At 37.5% G+C, this 26,852-nt stretch overlaps 1 protein-coding gene across 1 annotated transcript in view; it reads left to right on the forward strand.

The window, feature by feature from the left end:
- Positions 1–26,852, forward strand: part of CLVS2 (clavesin 2) — a 61,116-nt gene that overhangs the window by 18,543 nt on the left and 15,721 nt on the right. The gene's annotated exons all lie outside the window — the stretch shown is intronic.

Genomic DNA, 26,852 nt, shown 5'->3' on the forward strand with positions numbered 1-26,852 from the left:
TGTGTGTGTGTGTGTGTGTGTGTGTGTGTGTGTAGGATGGCTAAGGGAGAATATTAAAAAAGAACAGTGTGAGATATTGAGTAAATGAGGGATTCATAATAAAACAGAAGGACTCTGTGCTCTGCAGCAGTGTTCTTTGCAATGGTCGTTAACCTGCCAGGAGTTTCCAGACTTAAAAATGCTCTAGACCAGTGGTTCTCAACCTTCCTAATGCCGCGGCCTTTTCATACAGTTCCTCATGTTGTGGTGACCCCCAACCATAAAATTATTTTTGTTGCTACTTCATAACTGTAATGTTGCTACTGTTATGAATCGTCATGTAAATATCTGATATGCAGGATGTATTTTCATTGTTACAAATTGAACATAATTAAAGCATAGTGATTAATCACAAAAACAATATGTAATTATATATGTGTTTTCCCATGGTCTTAGGCGACCCCTGTGAAAGGGTCGTTCGACCCCCAAAGGGGTCGCGACCCACAGGTTGAGAACCGCTGCTCTAGACAGTACACAGTAGAAAGTTTTGCATGCAAGCTACCTGGTAAACTTAGGGCAGCGTTATGGCGCACTGGTGGGAGAGGGTTGAAACAATGCCTATCTTTTTGAAAATGAACACACAGACTCAGGAACTGTAGTCAGTCAGACAGCCTGGAAGTGGGAGCATTTTAGTCCCACATTTTGTATGCACAGGCAGGACCATATTGAGAAACAGTGACAAAGACAGTGTGTAAAAAAAGTGACATTTTGTTCATCACATGCATAGCTGTCTGAGTTAAGTGTGCTTCCTTTCCATTGCTACTTAACCTAAAACAAAATGAGTGAAGACTAGAGTATTGCTTTATTTCATAATGTGAGAATGTGGTATTTTGGAAGTCCTTTTTTAAAAAATTTCTTTTTGTTAATCCTCACCCAAGGATATTTTCCCCATTGATCTTTAGGGAGAGTGGAAGAGAGAGGGAAAGACAGAGAAACATCGGGTGAGAGAAACACATCAATTGGTTGCCTCCTGCATGAGCCTAGACCAGGGCCCAGACAGGGGAGGAGCCTGCAACTGAGGTATGTGTCCTTGACTGGGATTGAATCCGGGACTCTTTGGTCTGCAGGCTGACGCTCTATTCACTGAGCCAAACCGGCTAGGGCAATTTGGAAGTCGTTTTAAAAGCTGACAATAGGTATGTAAAAACTATTTATAATATTCAGTTTACCAAGCAGGTTAAAGATGGTATATGGCCTTTGATAACAGGTTATATGTATATATATATATATATATATATATATATATATATATATATATATATGATATAGAAACATATATATGTTTATGCCACTATTTTTCTTATGTTAGAATTGCTGTTTATTTCCTTTGATTAGCTGCTAAATTTGTTTAAAATGTCTAGTTATCGGAAGTAGGTGTCAGCCTTGAGTAAACAAAGAGATGAGTGCTCTAGAATTATTTAACACATACTTACTCAATTAGAGAATATTAGTAATTAGCAATAAAATGACATACCGCTACACTTTCAACCACTGAAAAAGAGACTAGTTATCATTTTGCTTCCAGTATCCAAATAATTGAAGCAACAAATGGAAAGAAGTAAATAAAATCTTTTGGTTATAGTCATTGAGATAATGATAAATGGATAGAAAATAATTATCCATAATGAAAAACTGATGAATAATATGAACTATTCTGCATTTCATTTTATTGGCTATGTTTAGACATGTCCTTAACTAGAGAACAAAATAAAGACGAATAACTGCAAGTTCTCTCTCATTCTTTTTAGTAACAATGTAAATGCATTTTGATATATCATTCGTTCACAGCAGAACATCACGGTCTTTGTAATTTGTGGTCTTAATTCTCTGTGTATCATAAAGTTGTATGGCCACAAGTACTTTTCATCAAACTTTTTATTTTTACTTTGAGATTATTGTACATTCATATGCAGTTGTAAGAAATGAAACACAGATATCTCATATGTTTTCCTCAATGGTAACATTTTGTAAAAATATTGTACAATCTTATAACCATAATGTTAACATTACTATAACCATGATAAAAGCCTTGACTGCCAACTCGGCCTTCTCTGACACCACACATTACAGCCTGGTAAGAGTAGTACTCTCAGCTCACTTCTTTTTTTAAAAAATCCTCACCCAAGGATATTTTTCCATTGATTTTTAGAGAGAGTGGAAGACAGAGGGAAAGACACACAGAAGGAAACATCAATGTGAGAGAGAGACATCGATTGGTTGCCTCCTGCATGCACCCTGACCAGGGCCAGGGCTGGGGAAGAGCCTGCAACTGAGGTATATGCCCTTGTCAGGAATCAAACCCAGAACTCTTCAGTCCTCAGGCCAAAGCTCTATCCACTGAGGCAAACCAGCTAGGGCTCTCAGCTCACTTCTTGCTCTTTGCTGGTGTGGGTAGGTGTTGAAGTCACATTTTTATTTTTCTTGTGATATTTAGCCAGAGTGTAGTAGTTATTGCCTAGACTTTTTGTATGTTGCTAGTACGCACCTTTCCTGATTCTTTGCCCAGGAGAGAAAGCTTCTATAGAGGCTTTTTGGGGGGTCTGTGCTCATTGGAGTTTTCATTTGCCAGTTTCCTGAGTTCTAAATCTGGGATATATGAGGCAAAATGAAACTCAGGCCACTTATCATCATGTTATTCTTTGGGTCCAAAGGTCCTTACCTGGTCTGTCTTCTCTTCATCTTTCATAGTCTTCTTGTGTCTGTTTTATATACTATAATGCCCAGGTTTTTAAGTTCTACTTAATGAGAAAAATGGGGGAAAGTAAGACTATGTCATCCTGTTGGAAGTGGAAATCAAAAGCACATGCATTTTTCATCTCCCAACATTTTATCAAATATCTGACGTAATGTTACTCTGCCTCATTTAGTTTTCAATGCTGTTGTAAATTTATTATTGTTTTACTGTTTACTGTCACTTAAATTTGTGCATAAAGGTGAGGATATTGTGCCTTTTCAGTCCACCATATTGACTTGGAAGCTCCTTAACACCTTAAAGCCAATCATTATCTACTTTATGATAACAGGATAATAGAAATGAAGATAGAAATTAAGTCATGAGTCATCATTTTACTTTTACATGAGACTCTAGAAAGTAATTCTTATGCTCCTATATGGTAATAGTTCTTTGTTATTATGATCTTTAATCTAAATCTCCAGAGTTTTTTCTGGAGTGAAATGTGGAAAAAATGTATTTCCAACAATCAAAATTCTAATGCAGTGGTTCTCAACCTTCCTAATTCCACGACCCTTTAATACAGTTCCTCATGTTGTGGTGACCCCCAATTTCATTGTTACAAATTGAGCATAATTAAAGCATAGTGATTAATCACAAAATATGTAATTATATATGTGTTTTCCAATGGTCTTAGGCGACCCCTGTGAAAGGGTCATTTGACCCCCAAAGGGGTCGCGACCCACAGGTTAAGAACTACTGTTCTAATGGATATACTCATAAGTCTTTTTCTTTTTTTACTAGAGTTCAGCATGAATACTTTTACCTACCTGGGGGAAAATAAGCCACAAATTTTAAAGATGAATTCACTGAGAATATAATAGTAATTTTTATAAGGATATTTCTATAATTACATCACTATCTCATTTACATTAAAACACTCATAATTGCAGTGTACAGAGAGCTAGCATTGTTTCTGTGGTAACGACCCACTTAAGGAAGCTCACTTAGGCCAACTTAATGAAGCCTATATCCTTTGCATACTGATGGAAACACTACTGGAAAATACTGAGGCCATGTTTCCAGGTCAAATTGAGCTGTTTTCAGCAGACATGGAAAGAACGAGAACCCTGGCTAAATTTTACACAACAAAGCAAGACAGTGTGCGGGGGGAGGGGGGGGTGGGGGGGGAGGTATTCTTGCAAATCAGTGTAGGAAGACGTAACCTAAGTCTATAAGTATTAGAAAACCAGGTTTATTTGCAAAAGGGTAGTAATCCAGTCACCTTTATTGCCTGGTTTCAGAAGACCTCAAAGAGATGCCTCTGGTCAGCCCATTGTCTTTCCTAAGGTGGCTAAGGAAAGCACATTTTACTCCACTGGGACAATAATGGCTTCCTACAACTGGTAGACATTCCGTGGTGACTGAAGCCTGCTTTTTCAACCTGGGGTAAATGGTCAGTATTGTAGTGGGATACTGCTACATGCTGAACTTAGAGATATAATCTAGTCAGTGTAAGGAGAGTAAAAAACATTCCTTAATAAATAATAAGAGGCTGTTTTCTAGTTTCATAAGTGGTTATATCTGAAAGGACCTTAACTCAAAGGAGAGCTAACATGACTTCAGTGCTGTGGGAACTAGCAAAGGAGGCTTTGGCTGACTTGAGCAGCACCATGGAGAGCTCCGGAAATTCCATTGTAGTGGTTTGTCTTTTCTCCTTTGCAGCTTGGGTTTTCTCTAGCCTCTAAAGTAAGCCCCTCTACTTCTTAAAATAGGTCGCAATCCTCACAGAAGTCGAGGTTTCCTTCATTATCTCCGAGTCCCATAGCTTATGTGTTTAACTCAAGGCTGCATTTTTCACGTGGCCCAAGGTTCTCCTTTTGGGACTTCTTTTTTTCTCTATTATTAGCTCCTGCTTTGGAATTGTTTGCTGGCAGCTCATGTATTGGAATTAAAACTATCCTCTTCCTTTTCTTTCCTCTTGGAGGCTTCTTCAAATGATACTTATAATCTAATTTTGAAAACACAAAACATTCTTAAGGTGGGTGAAGTGGCATTGATTTGTATCTTGAGGCCATGTAAGGAAGAAGGAAATCATCTTCTTTGCCCAAGCAAACTTCTGGGAAAGAAATGTCTTGATGACCTGTTTTCTTCATCGAGAGTTGTATGGAGAACAATTATAAAGGATATAGTTGAAAGAAAAATGATCTTTCCTCTTGACAATTGCTAGATTAGGTCACATTTTAGAATCAAGCATTCCTGGGCTTGAAGCTTGCATCTGCCACATCCAGATTTCAATTTTAGATAAATTACTTAATCGATCCCATTCTTTGTCATCACATCGAAAAACTGGGATTAACACCTTCCACCTGGCATTATTATGAGGATTAAACAAGATAACATACATGAAAGAGATTGGCATGATACATAGGGAAAGCACTTGGTTAAAGTCAGCCCTTCCCATACACTTCTTTCCTGCCCTGTGATCAAGAATAGGATCTAAGTAAACTTACAAAATAAGATAGTTCTTTTAGACCAAAATATGATTATTATACAATGCACTGTAATTAATCAGGCTAGCTTGGCAGCTCATACAAAACTGACTAACTGAAGTTATGTGGGATGAAAACCTACCCCCACAATTTTTGTAAATTATGAGAAACTGTAGGCAATTTTCTCCTTGAAGTTTGTAGTCCCTGCCTTTGTTCTTCCAGGTTGTAAGATAGTGATTAAATATGGTTATAACAAGTATTGGTTCTATATAACATACAGAACTCATTGGTTTATTCCTAGAATATAAGACGCCTGGGATTTTCACTCTTTGGAATATCACAAATATTTTCTGTTGAAACTGGATTTGTAATGACATGATTCAGATACATATCTCTCCTCACTGTTCTCAACTAGATAATAAGCTCCTCAATGGCAAGGACAATATTCACTTCCGCTAAGTAAGTCACCAGCTGGCTGGCAAGAAGGATCCTATCATTGGTTCTGGGTGGACTATAGGCATATCGTAGAACTGCAATTCTTATAACTCTCACCTGTGGTGAAATAGGATGGGTACTCATGGGAGAGCATACACTGGAGGGTGCAGTGTCTCAGGTACTTGAGAGATTCAAGGGAAACAGCCAGTTGGAGAAAAACAAGTATCACATGATCTCACTCTTATGTAGAATCTAATGAACAAAATAAACTGATGAAAAAAATAGATCCAGAGACATGGGAGCATGGAATAGACTGATGGATCACAGAGGGAAGCGGGTAGGGGGTATAGGAGCAGATTAACTAAAGAATTTATATGCAAATATACATAGCCTATGGACATAGACAATAGTGGGGTAGGCCTGGGGGGGTGTGGATGTGTGGTGGAGGAGGTCAAAGGGGGAAGAGGGGGACACATGTAATACTTTCAATAATAAAGATAAAATTTACAAAAAGGATTATGGGAAAGAGAGGATACATTAGAAAAAGTCAGTGAAAAGACTTCCTGAGCAATGGGTATGATATGATTCAGAAATAATGGCCAGATGATGGCATTTAAAGGTAAGAAATATATTGAATATAATTATTATAATGAGTGGCAAGGTAGGAGTGACAGTTATATGGACCTGATTTTCAGGGAGCTATGGATGTCGTAATTAAACGGTGTTTCTATGGGGAAGATGGATAGGGAAACAATAAGTATTGCTTCAAGTATTCAACCTAAAGAAATGAAAAGGAATGAAGGCAGCTATCCCAGTATTGTTAGACTACCATGCTTGGTTTCCTGACCTGGGTCAGTTCTCAGTCTCAGAATCCGTGAACTGTTGGAAAATATAGATCTCCATGAAGAAGAATCTGCAACACCACATTGTTTCTATGATGGATGATCTTTCAAATGTTAGGAATAATGTTTGCAAAGAGTTTGTAATAATATGGATAACGGTTATGTATAATGTTAAGTGAAATATGTGTGATATAAAGAATGTAAATATAACCACACTTACGTTAAAACATGTTAAAAATGAGAAGAAAATGCATTGGAATATAAGCAGTGATTATATGAGGGCAGTTGGACTATGGTGAAATTTTCTTTTTTCTACTTTTTGCAGTGTATGCATTTTACCTTTGGAAACACGGTATCCTATATAATAAAAGGCTAATATGCAAATTGACCAAACGGTGGAATGACTGGTTGCTATGACATGCACTGACCACCAGGGGGCAGACGCTCAATGCAGGAGCTGCCCCTTGGTGGTCAGTGCATTCCCACAGGGCGAGCACCGCTCAGCCAGAAGCCCAGAAGCTGGGCTCACAGCTGGCGAGTGCTGTGGTGGTGGCGGGAGCCTCTCCTGCCTCTGCATCAGTCAGACATCACCTGGGGGCTCCCGGACTGGGTGGGCTGAGGGGCCCCCCGAGTGCATAAATTTTGTGCACTGGAGCTCTAGATTTTATAATAAAAAACTTTATTTAAAACATTCATACTATACTGCAGATCATAAAACCAATTATTTGACAAGTAAATATACAATGTGCCACATTATAAATGTTAGTGTCTATTTTAAAATAATATTAACATAGTTTGATGAGAAAATTAATAGAATCTGACAGCTGCAGCTGCTCATCTTAAGAAAATTATGCAGTGCTAACACATATAGTTGTGATGGATCACATTTGGGGACCACAAAGGAAATTTACAGCAAGACCCAGGAAAGCGGAGTCAGTTGAAATGTAAATATGCTTTGCAGTAATAAAGCATATAATCCAAAATATTATGCTAATATATTTGGCATGTACTAAACAGTTTTTGGTAGGAGGAAGGAAGTTAAATTCAGCCAGGCAGCCATCAATAAGCCCTATTTAAAAACACATTGTTATGCACATCTGAATAAAACAGCCATGGATGAATTAAGTAAAAGACAAAAAAGTGGACAAAATTGGTACCTTGTAAAGACAATTATGTTTTTAAACAATACATGTTAGTTTTACCTGCCAGTTATATCCTTATATTATTAAAATCAATTCAATAAATGACAAAATAAATTTTACAGACAGAAATTCAGAAGTTCAGAGAAGGGTTTTATGGAGTATGTACTAAAATGATAGAATGGTCCATACCATTCTGTTTTAATGAAATTAATTTTATTCTAAAATATGATCAAATGTTGGTAAGTTACAAATGATTATTTTTATACTATAAATATTTAAGGGTTACAGATATCTGATTGTTTTTTTCTCTTGTAGATTTTCTAGACTATTAACCAAGTCCAAGCGAATGGAAAACTGTATATTAAAATATCAGACAGCATCTTAATGTGAACTTTCTAATATAACAGGGAGGCTATTTCTTGGTATTTTATGTGATTCTGTATTGAGTTATTGGCCCCAAACAGATCTAAATCCATTTTAGCAACTGCACAATACAGGAACACATGTTATGTCACATGCTGTAATGCAAAGCTTAGTGTATACATGTCTGGACTCAGAATCGTAGCATTTGAAGGAAACTTATAAGTCATACAAGCCATCCTACGTAAGACTATTACTATGGTAGTTTTTAGAGATGATTATGTAGCTTCTGTCTGTACTCATTCAGAGTCTCCCAGTGCAATGCTTTATCAGGCAGCCCAATTATCTCTAAGAGTTTGGCCACAAAGATCTTGCTTAAATTCAGCTAAAATATGACCCTTGCACCCATTGGTCCTTATACCAACTCTTGAACATAGGACTAATGACACTCCACCAAATATACTGTCTTTCACATAACAGCATTTCAGAAACATGGAATATCTGTTTCTCTGAACAATTGAAGCACCCTGATATTTTTCATTTTATAGTTTTCTTTTCCAAATACCTATGGGCTGCCCCCCCCCCCATCCCTTTCTCTAGTGTGTCATTTTGGATATCTTCTTCTAAATTCAAAACATTTTGTAAGTTTATCCCCAAGTTGAAAAAAATACTCCACATGTTTTATTAGTGTGGCAAATATACCCTACTATAAGAAAAGGATATTATTAAATAGCCAATGGTGATGTTAATTAAAAATTACAAATGCTCTGTAAAAGTGTATATAACATACCAAAGGGGAAGAAAGGAGAGGGCAATTATATGTTACCTAGGGAAAGGATGAAGAAAAAATATTCATAGAAGACCATAGGCGGATTTTGAAAGAAGGAAAATGCATTGTTAAAAGCATTATAGGTTGAGGAATACTTGGGGAAATAAACAGAGATGAATATGAACGTGATGCATCTGGGAGTTGGCAAATAGATTAATTTAGTTATACCTAACATTCATAAAGAAATAAAGTAGGAAGTAAGGTTGCAAAAGTTAGTTGTTATCTAATAGTAGAAGGCCATGATGTCACTCTAACGTTGGAATTTTTGCTGTAGGTGGTCAGTCAAGTTTTCGGGATAAGTGTATTTTAATAGATGAATCTAGTGGTTCTGTGACAAAGAATGGATCAGACAGAGGCAAACATGGCAACACTTGCAACATGCCGTTTGTTTACTTTAAGCATGTCATTAACTATAATTCTTTTTTTTAAATTGAATTTATTGGGGTGACAGCTATATAATAAAAGCTTAAGTGACTGTTACAGGGGAATGACCAGAACGACCAGTTGCTATGATGCACACTGACCACCAGGGGGCAGATGCTCAATGCAGGAGATGCCCCCTGGTGGTCAGTGTGCTCCTACAGGGGGAGTGCCACTCAGCCAGAAGCACTAAGAAGCAGCGAGCCGAGTGGTAAGGAGCAGTGGTAAGGAGTGAGGCTCCTGAACTGTGAGAGGGCTCAAGGCGGGCTGAGGGACACCTCCCTCCCACCCCCAGTGCACGAATTTTGTGCACTGGGCCTTTAGTTGCTTAATAGGATTATATAGGTTTAAGGTATACATTCTACAGTACATCATCTGTATATTGTATTGTGTGTTTACCACCTTAATTCAAGTCTCCTTCCATCATCATTTTCCCCCCTCTTCACCCACTTCTACCTCCTCCACTCCTTCCCTCTGCCTGATGATGGTATTCATAGGTAGCAAGGAAGCTGTGTAATGAAACACAGATTGATGCGGTGGCTCTTGTCAAAAGCACTCTGAGACTACTTTTCATGAATCATCTCACATGGAGACTGTTGTTAGGCTTGAAGATGCATTGCTCTTGCTTAGTGAGATGCTCATGACCTCTGCACACTGGACGTTTAGCAAGCCGTTACAGAGAGAGCAGAGTCGAAGCTCTGCCAGACTCTGCAAATGCCAACTGTCATAAAGGCAGGAAGTTACAGTTAATCCCCATCACAGTGTTGCCTTATAATATCCCTGTGTCTCCTTTTATGTCATTTTCTCCTTATTTCTTTGACATAGGCTTCCAAATAGGCTGTTAATAAAAAAGTGTGCAAGTTTAGTTCTTTTGTAGTTCAGTTCTATCTTCCTGATCTTTGATCTTATCTCGGGTCCTATGGAGCTATTATAAGAGACAGATAAGAGACTGGATTCTTGAATTCATTGTGTAATGTTTAATCTGGGGAGTCTCAGTTATCCAAAAACCTTATCTCATATTCTGTTTTAATGTTCTCAGTGCTATCTAGCAGCCAGAAGCAGGAATGAGTCATTTTAAAATCAAGCTTTTTGCCGCCTAAAACTACGTGTTGTTCAGATTCATTTACAAATGCTTGAGAATTGCTCACTCCCTGTTGGCTAAGCATAAAGGTCAGGCCTCTCTTCAGTAACATTTTCTCCAGCTCTGCTTCCCTTTGTCTCTTTTCATAGCTCCAAACTGGACTTTGCTGTCCAGGTAATAAATGTAGGAGGGGAGTCAAGATATGCAGATCCCAGTAACAGTCCGTTATTTCTTCTTTAATATCGGAGATTAAAACTTGCTCCGCGAAGCTACCTGGAGTAAGTCCTAGGGACTTAAATCTTATTTTACTTGCTACACATTAGGATGGGGTTGAATGCTTTTGTAAGGAGCACCTTAATCTTGCCAGAAAGGTTTATTGTTCAGTTCACAGAGCCGAGGAAATATGAATGTATGCTGTGTTGGGTGTCTCTATGAGGCCACCTCTGTTTTCACAAGCAAATGGCAGTTCTAACTCCAGCTCACATATCTGCTAAAGAATCTGATGAACTTTTAAGTGACTATTTCCAGGAGAGTGTCAGAGGGTACAACTTCAAATTTTGCTAAAACACCCAAGGATCTATTTGCAGTCCACTAGTAGTACATGTTTTTATTGTATTAATCTCATTATTGAGTCTCTTGGTCTTATTTTTCCTTATTTATAGCTCCATTTGTAAATATTATATCAAGTAAGATTTTTATCTCTTCAAAAAAAAATATAAGGGCTTATAATTGAAAGTAAAAGACCTTGCATGGTTGGTGTGGTTCAGTGGTTGAGTGTCAATCTATGAACCAGGAGGTCATGGTTTGATTCCCGGTCAGGGCACATGCCCAGGTTGTGGACTCGATTACCGATGAAGGGCATGTGGGAGGCAGCCAATCAATGATTCTCTCTCATCATTGATGTTTCTATCTTTCCCTCTTTCTTCCTCTCTGAAATAAATAAAAATATATTAAAGAAAGCAAAAGACCCACTAATTACTGTCAGTATCTTATAGTTACCTTTCTATAGTATTTACTCGTGATACTCATTCTATTAAAAAAATGAAGCTCATTTGTTTTTTAGCCCAGTACTTTCTCTTTTAATTTGTGTAACTGCTTTCTAGTCTTGCAACATGGCTATCATCCTGGATTATTTTAAATCTATAGTCCAGTGGTTCTCAACCTTCTTAATGCCGCGACCCTTTAATACAGTTCCTCATGTTGTGGTGATCCCCAACCATAAAATTATTGTCGTTGCTACTTCATAATTGTAATTTTGCTACTGTTATGAATCATAATGTAAATATCTGAGATGCAGGATGTTTTTTCATTGTTCGCGACCCACAGGTTGAGAACAGCTGCTAGTCTCTTGTTTAATATTTCTACTTCTTGCCCCTGTTTTTCATGATATATTGCTTCTGTTTGATCCAATAGACTTTTATCTCCTCCTAGTAAAAAAATGCTTTAAAATAACTCACGTGAAGGTGTGTTTTTTCTCCACTTCTTTTACTATTTAGATTTCATTTCCTTTAAAAAATATTCATTTCCCACTATTTTTAATGAAGCCTGAGGGGTAAGGGAGACAACTGCATTTGCTCAGTCTGTCATTTTAAATCAGAAAATACTCATCTGCTTATAGATAATTTTACATGTCATTGTAAGGCACCGAAGTGCTCGCTGGTAAAATACAGAGTATGAAAATTTTATTTCAACTAATTAGCAAAACCCATGGGAGGCAGGGATGTTGTTTTACTCACCCAAGGGGGTGGCAAAAAATGGGGCTTAACAAATGTTTTTTAAGTATATGTATCAACAATGAAATGTGTGTGTCTAAACTAAGGAAGTGATCACGGTGTATGTTGGTTGTAGAGGGATTGAGGCAGTGTCACTGCAGTAGGAGTATTGTAGTATTTTCTTAGTGTGATACTTAGCTCTTGTCTAATATACAAAATTTGATCTCTTTATCACTTAGTAATGAATAAAAAAGTTACACCAAAGTGGACTGAGAGGTAGCTTTGAAACTATAGTAGAGTCCATATTCAGCTTGACTGACAATAGCTTGAACTGAGCTTTAATAGTTTAAATCTTTAAATTTCCTGTGCTTCAATTTTCTTAGTTATAAAATTATGATCATGTACTAACAGGCTTGTCCAAGAGGTTATGGGAATTCTGTAAATTATAAACACCAAACATCTATTTGTTGTGTATTGTTTCTTTATTTATGTCAGAGTGTTTAAAAATTATTTCTTAGTGGTATTTTTTCTTACTAATTTTTCTCAATTTTCAGACGTGTATCTTTGACTCATGATTGTGCTTTATCTTTTTCATGTTGACATAATAATCATTTGTTTTGTTTTGTTTTGAAGGAAACACTTTAAACTGACATTTGGCTCATGAAATTGAAAGATTTAAAATGACAGTTAATCGTTCAACTTTTTTCTGGGGAAGAAATTGTTTCCTTAAAAAGCAACTTTTATTTATCTTTCAAAGAGTAACATAGGGTTATATCTGGGAAACATTTTACATTTGTATTCTTAAAAGAAATACATTTTGTTTCTTTTTGTGTCAAATCTATTTAGAAACAACAACATTAGAGAGATAAATATTAGAATTTTGAACTAATAGACAGACACATAGATCAATGGAACAGAACAAAAAACCCAGAAATAGACTTACACAAATATGCCCAAATTATTTTTGACAAAAAGTACAAAAGTGTGTCAATGGAGAAAGCATGGGTTTTGTTTTCGTTTTTTTAACAAATAGTCCAAAAAAGAAAATGAACTCTGACTTAAAGCTTAGACCTTTCTCAATATGGATAATGGAATTAAATTTCCAACACAAAACTATAACATTTAAAAAAAAAAAGGAAGAAAATCTTTAGGGTTGAGGGCCAAAAGTGCAATGTATAAAAGAAAAAATATATAATAAATAAATGGAATGTCATCAAAATAAAAATACAAAGCCAAATGCTCTGTGAGACATTCCTTTTAAAGAATGAAAAGACAAGCTACAAAGTGGGATAAAATATTTGGAAATCATGTACCCGAGAAAGCACTTTTATCTGGAAAATATAAAAAAACAAAAACTCAATAATGAAAAGAAATTCAATAGTAAAATGAACAAAATTCCTGAACAGGTATTTCACTAAGAAGGATATTCAGATGATACATAAGCAAATGAAAAGGCATTCAACATCTTTGCCATTCGGCAGATGCCAATAAAGCCACAATGTGAAATCAGTATCACCACATACCTAACAGGATGGCTAAAATAAAAATGAAAAAAAAGTGAAAATACTAAAGGATGCAAATATAAGAAGAAACTGGATCTCTCTTGCTGAAGGAAATGTAAAATGGTATAGGCACTCTGGCAGTTTTCTGTAAAATGAGACATGCAGCCAGGTAATGCAGTAATTGTTCTCACAGAGGAAGGAAAACATACGTTCACACAAAAACCTATATATGAATATCCTTAGCATAATACCCCTAAACTGGAAACAACCCCGGTGTCCTAAAACAGGTGAATGGTTAAAACTGTGGTACATTCATACCATGACATATTACTTAGCAATTAAAAGAGGGCGGGGGGGGGGGAACTACTGATACATGCAACTATTGATACATGCAACAGTGTTCTGTATATCAAGGACATTACGCTAAATAGAAAACCTGGTCTCAAAAGGTTATATAATATGTGAGTCTCCTTATATTAAATTCTCAAAATAACAAAATGATAGAGATGGAGAACAGATTAATGGTTAACCAGAGGTTAGGGGTTAGGATCAGATGGGTTGGGTGTGACTCTGAAGGGATAGTGTGAGGGAGCCCTGTGGTGATAGAACATTTCTGTGTTTTGAATCTGGTGATGGTTACACAAAGCTACAAAAATGATACAATGGTGTAGAAGTACATCCATTCACACTCATGTTTACATATATAAACATAAGCACAGATAAGACCCATGATGAAGGAAAGGGAAGTGGATGGTAGAACAAAAGGAGGATCATCAAGACCGATTCAATGGCACACCACCTGGAAAGTGGGAAGAGCACTGAAGATAAAGATGTTGGAGAAAAGGTAAAGCTCTCGTGTTTTATCTCCAAAATCTTTTGAATCTACCTAAATTGTAACTCACAGTTAAGCCACAGTCTAAAGAATTGAGAGTGTTTAAAAATTTATATAGATACATATATTTCATATACTTCAATGTTTAAAATGGCATGCATTGCCCAGTCGAGTTCACATGTTATGTAAAACAGACATTTACCAGTTTTGCCACTGGTTCAGAATTGCATTCACTAAGATTTCAAGGGCAGGTGAAGGGTGAGGAATGGAATATCCAATTGCAAGGAAGAGGGTGAAGCTAGGGAGCTCTCTTAACCACACAATCACACATCCTTACATACATCCGTAGATGAAAACAGTATTTCTTTATTCAGGAAATCTGTACTTCCTTAAGGATTTTATGCAACTTTATGTAGCTGAGCTGGAAATTTTCTACTTACTGATTGATACATTAAGGTTGAGCTTATGGAAAGAAAGACTGCAGATGTGTGTGGTTGCTCTGATTTGAATTCTTGGAAAATAGGGATGCTTGTATATCTTGCTCATGCAAATTGGCAGACCAAAGACTAATATGAACTCCCCAATTCCACTGCAAGATTAAGAATGAATAGAGAACTTGCATGCATAGTAATGCCATGGAGAGACAGTAAGTGCTCTCATTGACATCCCCACTCCAGTGAAGGGCATCATGGTCCAGCAGTTTGTTGACTGTGACTTCCTAAGTAGCCTTATTTGTAGGAGGACTTTGCAGCCACGTGAAGGGAAACTTCTAGGGAATAGCTTCGGGTGATTAATTCTTGCCAATAAAGTGACAAGGCGTAAAGAAAAAAAGAAGAAGAATCCTACATAGGCCCCATGAATTTCCTGGTGGCTTAATTAAAATCTTCCCAAGTTAACCAAAATTAATAAATAGCTATAAGATTTTATAATGAGCATCAGAAAAGCACAGTCAAGTCTTTGAAGCATTGACTTAGAAGTTCTGTTTGTGGTCAGAGGTACATTCATTAAGTGTTTTCAGATTTTGGAGAAGGGTGATGATCCCTAGCTGAATCTCTGCCTCCTTCCTGTTGTCAAACTAACAAGCAAGAGAAAGTAAATATTCCCAGATTAGCTGAACCAAGCCATCCGCCTTCTTACCCCGTCTTGCAGGAGACGTTCAGAGACAGAATGGGAGTCCCTCATTAGCTGTGTCAGGTGGAGGCTGCCTGCACCCTGAGCTGAAGTTTTGTTTTTCTTCCTGTGTGCTCCTTTGAAGGACACGTGCCTGGGCATCTTTAGATCTTCTCAAGCTATCTTTACAATCCACTGCCTCACAATCCATATGGACACCACGCAGTCTTGGAAGGAGTTGGGAGAGCTAAAAGGGTTCTGGCAAATGGTTGCAAAACATCACTCTGGCTTCAGTGATCTCTTATCTCCAACTTCTCACTGAAGCCAGATCTTCTCTTCAACTCCTTCCTGGTTAAGAACTTAAATTAAGGAGAAATCTGTGTATTATTATTATTATTTTTAAATGCACAGGCATTTTAAAAGCCCTTTCCAAGTATTCAAGAATCTTAATTTTTGCTGTTTCTGTTTTCTGTGTCTGAGCTACTCCAGTCTGAGCTCTCTGAACATGCGGACATTTCCACACAGCCTACTGACACTTGAAATTTGAGATATTATACTTCCCCTCATGTTCCTATTTCAGTTTTTAGTATAGTTTGTGGTCTCTCAACTAACTAAGATGAATGAAATGCCCTGTTTTCTGCTATTTTCTTATAAGCCTCCACTGCATCCAATCATTTATTAAATTATATAGCCTCTATCGTCCTCATATTTCTAAAATGTTTGCTTTTTCCCATTTTTAGTTAACACCTTGATATGACTCAAAGTCAGGCTCTAATTACCTGCATAGTGCTCATAACTTTAACCACATGTGTCCATCTTTGCTTTCTCCCTACTTGAAATCAAATAAAGTAGCACTTTATTTTGTAAGGCTTTTTGTAAGGTCAAAACATAAAATCACTTGTTTTTACTCCAAGAAATGTGCACCAGAGATACTTATGACCCTTATTTCATCCTGTCTCCATCCATTCCCAAGTATGATTTCAATCCTGCCCCATCCTGAACCTTCACTACCTCAGACCTGTTGGCCAGTGGTGGGTGGTCAGAATGATAGGACCTGTGTCACACATTACCTGGTTATTAAAAAAAAAAAAAAAACTAAGCTAAAACTCTAGTTGTTTTTTATTTTTAATACAATGTCTCTGCCTTAAAGGGGTTGCAGTGAAACCCATATTAAAATGTCAAATTTCTGTAATAAACTACATACCCTGCCAGATTAACTGCAATATTCCACTCTCTTCTCAAGAATGCCCAGTACCAAGAACACATAGACTCTTCTACAAGATGACGTGCATGGTCTAGGTAGACTCCCAAATCATCTTCTCAGCCATGCTGCCAGCATTTCCTCACCCCTAGCTTCAACTCCGGACGGACAGGCTTGGCAATTGTATCCTAGACGTGGCCCAGTGTTCCCATCTCTGGTCCTATTGAATGTTCTCTCTGGGACACTTTCTTCTACTCACTTCCTTGCTTCTTCCACAATGACCAGAGTCTCATTGACACCCCAAGTTTTAATTCTAAATACTACCTCGTTTGGGAGTTCTTTCCTCATCATTACAACCTCTCCAGTCTTTTATTCTTTCCTTTAAACCTCATAACACCTTTGGAAATGATCTTTCCTTGTTTTATGTTATGATTCTTTTTAACAGATTATAAATTCCTTTGTCATTCACATCCCCCTTACATTTCCCAAGGTTCAGTAAATATTTGCTAAACTTAATCAATGCTTACGGTGCTATATTGTTGTCTCTGTGTTATTTTTTTATTTCTATTTTTCAAAGTATATTTTTATTGATTTCAGAGAGCAAGGGAGAGGGAGAGAGAGATTGATGAGAGAGAATCATTTATCAGCTGCCTCCTGCATGTCCTACTCTGGGGATCAAGCCCACAACCTCCAGCATGTGCCCTGATTGGGAATCAAACCGTGACCTCCTGGTTCATAGGTCAACGCTCAACCACTGAGCCACTCTGGCTGGGTGACAATTTCTTTATAATTGATTTCTAGAATTAGTGTTAGGGAACATAAGAAGTGGGTTCTTTCAGGTATGTTTTACAACTTATATTTTCTTAATAGAATATGATGGGTCCTGTCTTGCTAAAGCCTAGCAGCACTGAGTTTCTTCATTAAATACATTCTTAGGTAGTTTCACATGCCTGATGTAGGCAGGAGTGTCCTTAAATATCCACTTAACTTCTGCCTAATTCTTTTTATAATTTGATTTTCTCAATTCCTCTAGCAGAAGTTCTGCTGCTTAACTCCCCTTTGGCTATTTTGAACATGAGAACATCAGCACTTTTGAATGTGTGTTACTAAAGTCATTTAAAAGTCAAGTGAGAGACCTAATCCATTATTGATATAATGGCTGGGTTAACAGTCAGGCCTTCCTGATGTAGCCGGCATATAGATTGGCGCTATAAGCCTCCAGATACTAGTCATAGACAATTAGTACACATTCTCTTTTGCTGTGAAATGGCACCATTATTTTTTACCCTTGCTATGCATCCAGGTTTAAGAAAAGAGCCTGCCTTAGAAGCATAAGTAACATTTTTATAAGATAGTAGGTTTTACTTTGGATTTTTCTCCTGCTGATATACTTGATTGAAATGGGTCCCTTCATGGCTTGTGAAGATCTGTGAGAATAGCCTTGTGTCATGTTCTCTGTGTGATTGGTTTGTGTTCTCACCCCCCATAGGTACCGGGCACACACCAGCAGCAACTAACTTAAATTAGCCTGTGCCTTCACGTTAAGGCTCTGTGGCTATGATTTGCTATCAGTCTTACATGACAGAAAAAGTAGCCCAGGAGAATACCACACTTATTTTGCTCATGAAGAGATTTTCTTGCCTATTCGGTTATATGATGACTAAACATATTGTATACAGGGTGGGGCAAAAGAAGGTTTACAGTTTTTCTCATGGAAAAAATGCAATAATTAAAAAAATAGTATAGGAACAAAGTCTGTGTTTCACATACTCACCACTCTAAACCTACCTTTGCCCCATCCTCTATTAGTTTTCAGTGTTGGTTTTATCTCAAGAAATATTTTTAGCTAGGCAGAGCTCTTTCGAGGAGGAATATTTTATGTAATAACCCTCTTTAAGTTGTCTAAATTTTACTGTGTTCAAGATTCAGACATTCCCCCTCCCTACGCAAGGTTGATGCAGTTGAGTCGCCAGTAATCTTGGAGAGGTTTGGTTTATCCAGGTATGGAGATTTGTCCATATTAACACACCAACATCGTGTTTCTGGATCCTTCACAGGATAGGGGGGTTTTATTTGAAGCAAAGTTAGCCAGCACCACGTGATCAACCATAGGCGCATTCACAAAAACCAATGAGGACATAATTTGGCTGGGATTAGTGTATACCTGAGATTTTGAGATAGATTGCTCAGTTCTCACCCACAAATTTCAGCAGCCCTTATCATGTAGCCATAGCTACTCTAGTAGGCCTGCTCTCCATAATAACCCCTCAAATCTACTTATTAATTTTGAGTATGTGGCTGTGAGGAGGCACAGAGATACTTCATAATACATAAGTGAATTTATCATGGGAACCTGGAAGCCAAGAGTGTTATGGACTACTTCAATACCTGTGTTCAAAACAAAGCAGGAAAAGAAAAGAGGAATCACAATGTTTCCCCTCTGCCCCCTCCCCCCGCCCCCGCTCCCCGTTAAATCAGTACATAACTGTTATTTACAAGTGATAAAATCTTGGTGAAAGAGGAAATTAGATTTCATTTTATAGATTTAAGCAAGCCAACTCTACTGTTGTATAAGTACCGCGCGCTAACCGATTGCGCCACTGGAGCTCCGAACTCTACTGTTATTTAGCGTTTAAAAACAAAATTAAAAATTTGGAAATGGTCTACATTAAGATTGCGACAATGATAACATCACAAAGCGCTCATTTTCATCTGAGTAGATGATAGTCATGTGCCATCTTGGAGGAGGAGGGGTAACTCCTTGCCTTCCTCTGGGCCTGGAGCTTGGCACACTGGGACAGCCCGTGGCCACCACTGTGTTCTGAGTTACCCAAGAAGATGTCTCCTAGTCTTCTGAATGGCAGTTGTCAATCCAAACACTACCTGCTAATGACAGAGTCACGGAAGCAGTGTAGACAAACCCCTCTGCCTTCAAAGTGTTGGTTTGAGACTTGCTCTCCCTACTGCACACGTCCATTCGCAATTAAAGGACATGATTATGCAATACCTTAGTTTTCTAGTAATTTGCCGTGAGAAGATACAGCTCTCCAGTAAGCCCCTCTAAGCTTTCTTTTTTGGACTCTAAACAGAGTATCAGGTAACATCATTGTACTTGGGCATCATTTCCAATTAACATAAACAAATAAAACCAGAGACCACCCTCAGAAAAAAAACGGAAAAAGAGCAAAGTTAGCACATCCCTGTAACGGGAACTGGATTTCACCAATGGAGAGTGAAGGGCAAAGAGAGATTTATTAGCAGTCACAGTGTCATGAAGTTTTCCTTAGCCCTTAATTAATGCATACAGAATGAGGAAACTAGCTGTTTTTTAAAAATAGAACTGATATGCATTTGCCTTTGGGTAGAATGTATATTGTTGACCACCCTTAAGAGAAATACATGTTGACACACTTGTATTCATGATAGAGAATTTAAACAATAGCTGACATTTTGCTAAAGGTCTTAAAACAAACAGACACTGTAAAATATGCAAATGTAAATCTAAGCCAATCAATTTTCAAATTTAAAAAGTCAACCTAAAAAGTTATGCATATTTTAGTGCATATTTGGATTTAGGAGTTTAACTTTTGGGAGGGTGAAATTATTTCAAAATATATTCATGTCCTCCAAATTTTAAATTTTATAAAGAATTTTACCTATGCCGCATAGTAATGGGAAATTAATGTATTCTATAATCACTCTTTTAAATGATTCATTGTGGTTAATCCAGGTTTCTTAAAACACTTATTAAAATGAAGACACTGTTTTCTGAGGGAAAAATGATAATTTAAATCTGTAATTTAATGCATTTTGTTTCAGAAATTGCTCATCAAATAGAAAGATTTGCTATATTCATGTTTTGAAATACAATGTGATATGTCTTTGAAGGCTGACTTCTTTTCTGTAACAGGAACTGGCTGACTATATTTTTAATCATATAATTAATTTTTTTCTATTTTTTTCTGATGAAAAATTTCCAAGTGTTAAACAAACTGATGTAGAAAATATTAATCATTATTATTTTCCTACATATCAGAGCAATTACTTTTTTTAAGTCTTCACTGGAGTATATGTTTTTATTGATCTTTTAGTGAGAGAGGAAGAGAGAGAGAGAGAGAGAGAGAGAGAGAGAGAGAGAGAGAGAGAGAGAAACATTGATTGGTTGTCTCCCATATGAGCCCTGACCAGGATGGAACCCACAACCTAGGTATGTGCCCTAACCAGGAATCAAACCTGCAACCTGTTAATGTATGGAATAATGCTTTAACTAACTGAGCCCTGGCCAAGAAAGAGCAATTACTTATTTGATGAAATTTTATTCTATACAATTCTTTGCATCGAACCAACTTTCTTTATTGTAGGCCTACCTGGACAGCATGTCATTTTAATGGGCAGTTAGAAGTTAAGAGGATGGAGGTCAAACATCTCCCTGCATGTGTAGAATCCCAATTTAAATCTCTGCAGCAGGAATAAGATCCTTTGTTTTCAATCTGTTATTTGCATTTATTTACATATGGTTCATTACCAGTTATGAGACAGGGACAGAAAAAACATCCCAATTAGCTGGTGATTAAACAGTTTTCTGGCTGTTCTCTCTCAATTTGGCAGAAGACACTAGTTAGAATGTGTTGGTAAAATCTTTGTTTCCCTCATGAAAGCGATTGAATGACTTTCCTGGATCTGCCTGCCCACTGTTGATAAAACTAAATATATGGGATCACAACGATAATTTTATTCTTTTCAGTACTAGAAACTGCACAGGATGTTAGTGGTCGGGAATGGGAGCAGGGCCTTGGAACCAGGATAAACACGACTTCCTTAGGAATCTTAGCCTTTTAGAAGATGAGTAGGAGGTGTATAAAGATAGTTAATACATTATAAACATGGATATGAGGCATACAAATAATATTATACCATCTAGGAAGGATACCGTTAAAAGACATATTTAGAAAAACATTGCATGGCTAGCATGCCAAAGCAGACCAATCTTAGTAAGTTTATATGTGAAAGAAACTAATATTGATGCTATTTAAGGAACCAGTAGTACTAATTGTTACAGTAATCACCTTATACTTTCTATACATATGCACACTTTTAGAGTGAGCAATACTATGTTGTATAGCTATGAGCCATTATAGAAAACATTATCATAATTCCAGACTGTTAGATTTTCATGTCATGTACATAAAATTTAATTGAAAAAAAGGAAGCACACTCCAAGATGCTTAGAGTAGTATTTTTTCTCTGGCTGGTAAGGTTATGAGTGAGTTTTTATAACTTACTCAATGATTTGTATAATAAGCATATTTTATATTTATACTAAAAGCATCATAAAAGAATGGTGCAATATTTTGATACTAGTATAACTTTAGGGATAGAGTTATGGAATTAAAGGTATAATTTCTACAATTCCAAATTTCTTACTACCAGAGGCCCAATGCACGAAATTCATGCACAGGGCTCAGCCCTTGCAGCCGCGGCAGCTTGCCTCAGCCCTCACAGCCCCGGCTTCATCTGGAAGGTTGTCCAGAAGGACGTCTGGAAGGTCATTTGGCTGTCTGGTCTAATTAGCATATTACACTTTTATTATTATAGATATGCACTTTTCTGTAGTGCATATAATGGTTGAAACTAGGTGCTTCAAAAGACAACTACAAAAAAGGGAGCAAAGCAAAACAAACACATAAAAAAGCCTAATAGATTTAAATCTGAATGGGTTAGTTATACACAATTATTGCTGATATCCATACTGAGGACACTTCTCAACACAATTGATAGGTTTAGGAACTATAGACAACCTTGTGACATAAGACAAAGTTATGGGTTTACTTCTCAGAGAAAAGTCGGCTTTGCTCACATTTCTGACTGCAAACTGTGCCCTGATTACACCAGAAATTATATTGATTTGTTCTCAACATCTCAATTATCTTAACACACAATTTTTATATTTCATCAAAATCAATTAAGCATTTGAATAATGTGTAAATAACTAAGATTCTCAAATTTTTCTTCTTGAATAGCTGCACTTTTGAAGCAAACATATTTCTGTTAGAAATATATATGAATAATTTACTTATGTATATATGATACATATAAATATATTCCTCCACATTGTACGTTTACCTCTATGGTCATTTCCAGGTGTGTTAAGTGGGGGTTGATAGTTCATATGGTAGCCTAATATCTAGGAGGTGTGTTCAATGATAGCCCCTATAGTTAACCACTAGCAGTTCTATTAAATGTTGTTCCCACTTTTTAGATAAGGAAATTGTCTTGCAGAAAACTAGTTTACTTAAAAAGTAAATATCAGAATCCACTCCATTCAATAAAAACTCATCTAGTTTCATCATGGTACACACACACATATTTTTGAAATGCTGTGAATGTAAAGACGAGTCAGGCACAATCTTGTGCACAAGATGGCTGGTTCAAGAAAAAATGGATTTACCACAGAGAGTTAGTGCTTAAAACCTTATTGTAAAAGTGGCAGAAATGAAAGTTAGGAGAGGACTCTGACGACCTCCATTCCCCTGCTTAGCACCGTCTCACTTCCCTCCATCCTTTCACTTCTACTCATGTTCACGTGCTATCTTAGAGTTTGTTGGCTTTGTTCTCTCCCATAGGCCTGCCATGGCCTTCCCTCCTTTTTTTGTCTGATCTACTCTTGCTAATTCCTTAAGACCTATTCAGGCAGTATCATCTCTAGGAAGCTCTTTTTGTTCTGTTCTCTACTTTTTAACCCACTGCTCTCCCATAAAAGCCTGCCGTCCCCAGCACAGTGCCCAAGTCCATCACTCTCGTTGCCATATTACCCTGAAATCATCTATTTGTCAGCCTCCACTATTAGACCTTGAGCTCCTTGGTCTTCATTTCCATCCACCTCATGCATGACCCAATAGGGCAGAAGATGAAGGACTAAACAAATCTTACAGCTGGGATTCTGAAGAGGAGGGTTATGTCAATGAGATGCCTTTGAGTAAGATTTAAAGGACAAAGGGCACCAGCAGTCACCTTCCTGCTGCAAGCTCCGGAGGGGTTTGCGTCAGTGTCTGCACCCATCTTCCACTGTCTCGGTGCCACTCTGGAGGGTGAGAGGTTGCTAGGGCAGCAGCAGTAATAGGGTGAGGGTGCAGGGTCTTGGCCTCTGGGTCACATCTGCAGGGTTGCGACCTCCAAATCAAGAGAGCAGTTTTTCTGTGGTCACATTGGCACCATGGAGAGTAGATATGAAAATATGTAGCCACTAGGAGGTGGGGGCATAAATATTGCAGGAGTTTGGATGTGATCAAAATGAGGGGATTAGCTTCAGGTTTCCAGTTCCACTTGTAAGAAGCTTGGAAGCTGCCCCTCTGTCCGAACAATGAGTGAAAAACTGAACAAACTGAAAAATCAACCACTCTTTCTAGATCCATAAGAGAGGTAAGCATGCAGGGCAAACCACTGCCATCAAGAAGGAAGAGAGAAGCTAATACAGGAGGGGAATCCGTGGGAGCCAGCGCTGGGGTAGGACAACCTGCGCTGCAGTTGACAATGCTGGAGGGTCACTGTGAGGCTGACAGATAAAAGCTCCAGGTGGCGCTTAGTCATGGAGGGGTGGGGTGGGGAGTGGGGGGGGGGGCGTCCTCTGCACCTCCAGGAGCCAACAAGTTCTGACAGTAAATAGAGGAGGAAAAAAATCTTGCCACATTTCTGTCAGGGAAAGAGTCAAAGGAAACATTTTGAAATACGCTAGCGCACTCTGTTCTTAATGTTTGCCCTCAGGAGAAGCTGGTTAACAGAGCCCAACCTGCTGGGGTATTTGAGAGCTTTACTGATCTGATCCGGGGGCAGGGAAGTACTCACTCCAGGCACCTGCTCCACCTAAGGGGAGAGAAAGATCTGAAACACTTGTGTGTTCAAAGTCTAGAGGCACAGGTTCACTAACAGAGTAAGACGTACCTTAGACTATCAAATGCTTTCCCTTCTTCCCACACCTTACCACCACCTTACTAAAGGCCTCTTGACAACAGTTCCTTTAGGCCGGGTACATCATGCCCAGCTACTGAGGAAAAAATTGTAAGGCATACTAAAACACAGGCAAAATAACACAATTGGAAGAGATAGTGAAAATGTCAGAACCAGACAAGGCAGGGCTGTTGGAACTCTCAGGCCAGGAATTAAAAACAACCTTGATGACTATGCCAAGGGCTCTGCTGGCTAAAGAAGACAGCATGCAAGAACAGATGGAAAATGTAAGCAAAGATGAAAATCCTAAAAAGAAATGCCAGAGACCACAAACACTGTAACAGAAATGAGGAACGCCTTTGATGGCCTTATTAATCGACTAGACATGGCTGAGGAAAGGCTCTCTAAGCTTGAGCGTATATCAATGGAACTCCCCCCCACCAGCCCCCCCACTGAAAAGCAAAGATAATAAAAGCTGAAAAAGCAAAACAAAACACAACAACAACAAACAAACAAAAAAACTCAGAAGAAAGTATCCAAGGACTGTGGGACAACTATAAAAGGTATAATATAAGTATGTGGCAATACCACAGGAGAAGAGAGAGAAAGGAAATGAGAAGTATCACAATGAGGGGAAGGAAATAAGGATTATGGCTTGTTTTGGCCTCTGATGCCTGAGAGGTGGCATTAAGTCAGAATTTTAACCAAGATGTAGTTGTTTTCAAATCAGTGTTTTTCCTTCTCTTTCACCCTATCTCAAATATGATCTGATCATGTTGTTCTGTATCTAAAGATGTAGTCAGGAGGCCCCATGACATCTTATGTGAATTATGTGTATACGTGCGCATATTCATCTTTTCAGGATAGAAGAAAAATGACCTGGACATGATTATCAAAGTTTAAAAGCCACTGAGCTAAGACTTTTGGCTTAATAACTTGAGAGCTGGTGTTCATTCAGTTCTGCTCTAGAGATCAGATGCCCGTTCAGGAGTATGTGTTAGAAGCATACTGCTTTAGGGATCGAAGTGGGGTGGACAGTCTGAAGGGAATCTGCAGGGCAGCATTTCTGGTAATGGCAGACATTTGGAAAAGAATTTTCTTTTCATGGAGAGAAGAAAATAAGTGAACTGCGTTGTATCATATAATGGTATGCTATACAACAGTAACAATGAACTCTAGCTATGCACAACATGTATAAACATCAATACAATGAACCTCAAAAACAATGTGATATGACAACAGAAGAATACACCCACTATGATGATGATTTTATGAAGTCTAAGTACTTAGTACATTTTAGGAGTACATATATATGTAGGAAAATATTAAAATACATAAAATATAGAATAAATATAATATTTATGTTTTTATAATATTTATAAAATGTAAGCCAGGGAAATTCTTATATTTGAAATCTAATGGGGAATTTAAAAATGTGGGGGAGGGTGAAAGACTATGAACACAGTGAACTTCAAGGTTACCAATGATTTGCTGAGCGGAGGGCACGTGGGTGTTTATCTTGGCATTCTTTGTATTTTACATACATTAGTTATCTTCTTATATATAAAAGTGTCATAAGTTTGAAACATACTTGTTTGCATTTCTTCATGATTCATTCATTTCCATTATAATAACCTCTTGATGAATGAAACTACATATTTATGAAAGAAGTAATGACATTGACATAAAAGGAATCACATTTTACTTTTAGCTATTCTAATTTATTTATTGTTTGAAATAATGTGGGTTTTTTATAGTGTGTTATTCTCAGAGACAGAGATTAGTTTGCAAAAATGCTCATGGGCTCTGAAAAATCAGTATGCAAAACACTAATTAATTACTAATGCTCATAAGTGTCCCCTCAAACAACATATATTAATGGGGTTATATTATGCATGTTTTTTAATCTTTTGAATCTTGTTCAAGGAGCATTTAATTTTACAAAATATATGTTCAATTGTTTCAGTTTCTTTACTTTTGTTTCTGTTAATGCTATAAGGAGAATCCAGAAGAATGCCAATTACGATGATGTCACTTGGGAGACATTTGTAGTGGTATAGTTTTATTAAAAATAGACATCAATAGTCAATTCAGTGTGGCGTTCTGAACTAGTAGCAAGAATCAGGTCTGTTTATGTGGAATCCATAGCACTGTCAAATATTGCAGTTAATTCACTTATCCCTTCCCGTTGTGGAATGGCTTTGGGACTTCAGGTGCAAACCTTACCTGGGTGAGTTCTT

Source organism: Myotis daubentonii, chromosome 6 (assembly GCF_963259705.1).
Source record: "Myotis daubentonii chromosome 6, mMyoDau2.1, whole genome shotgun sequence".
Taxonomy (NCBI): Eukaryota; Metazoa; Chordata; class Mammalia; order Chiroptera; family Vespertilionidae; genus Myotis; species Myotis daubentonii.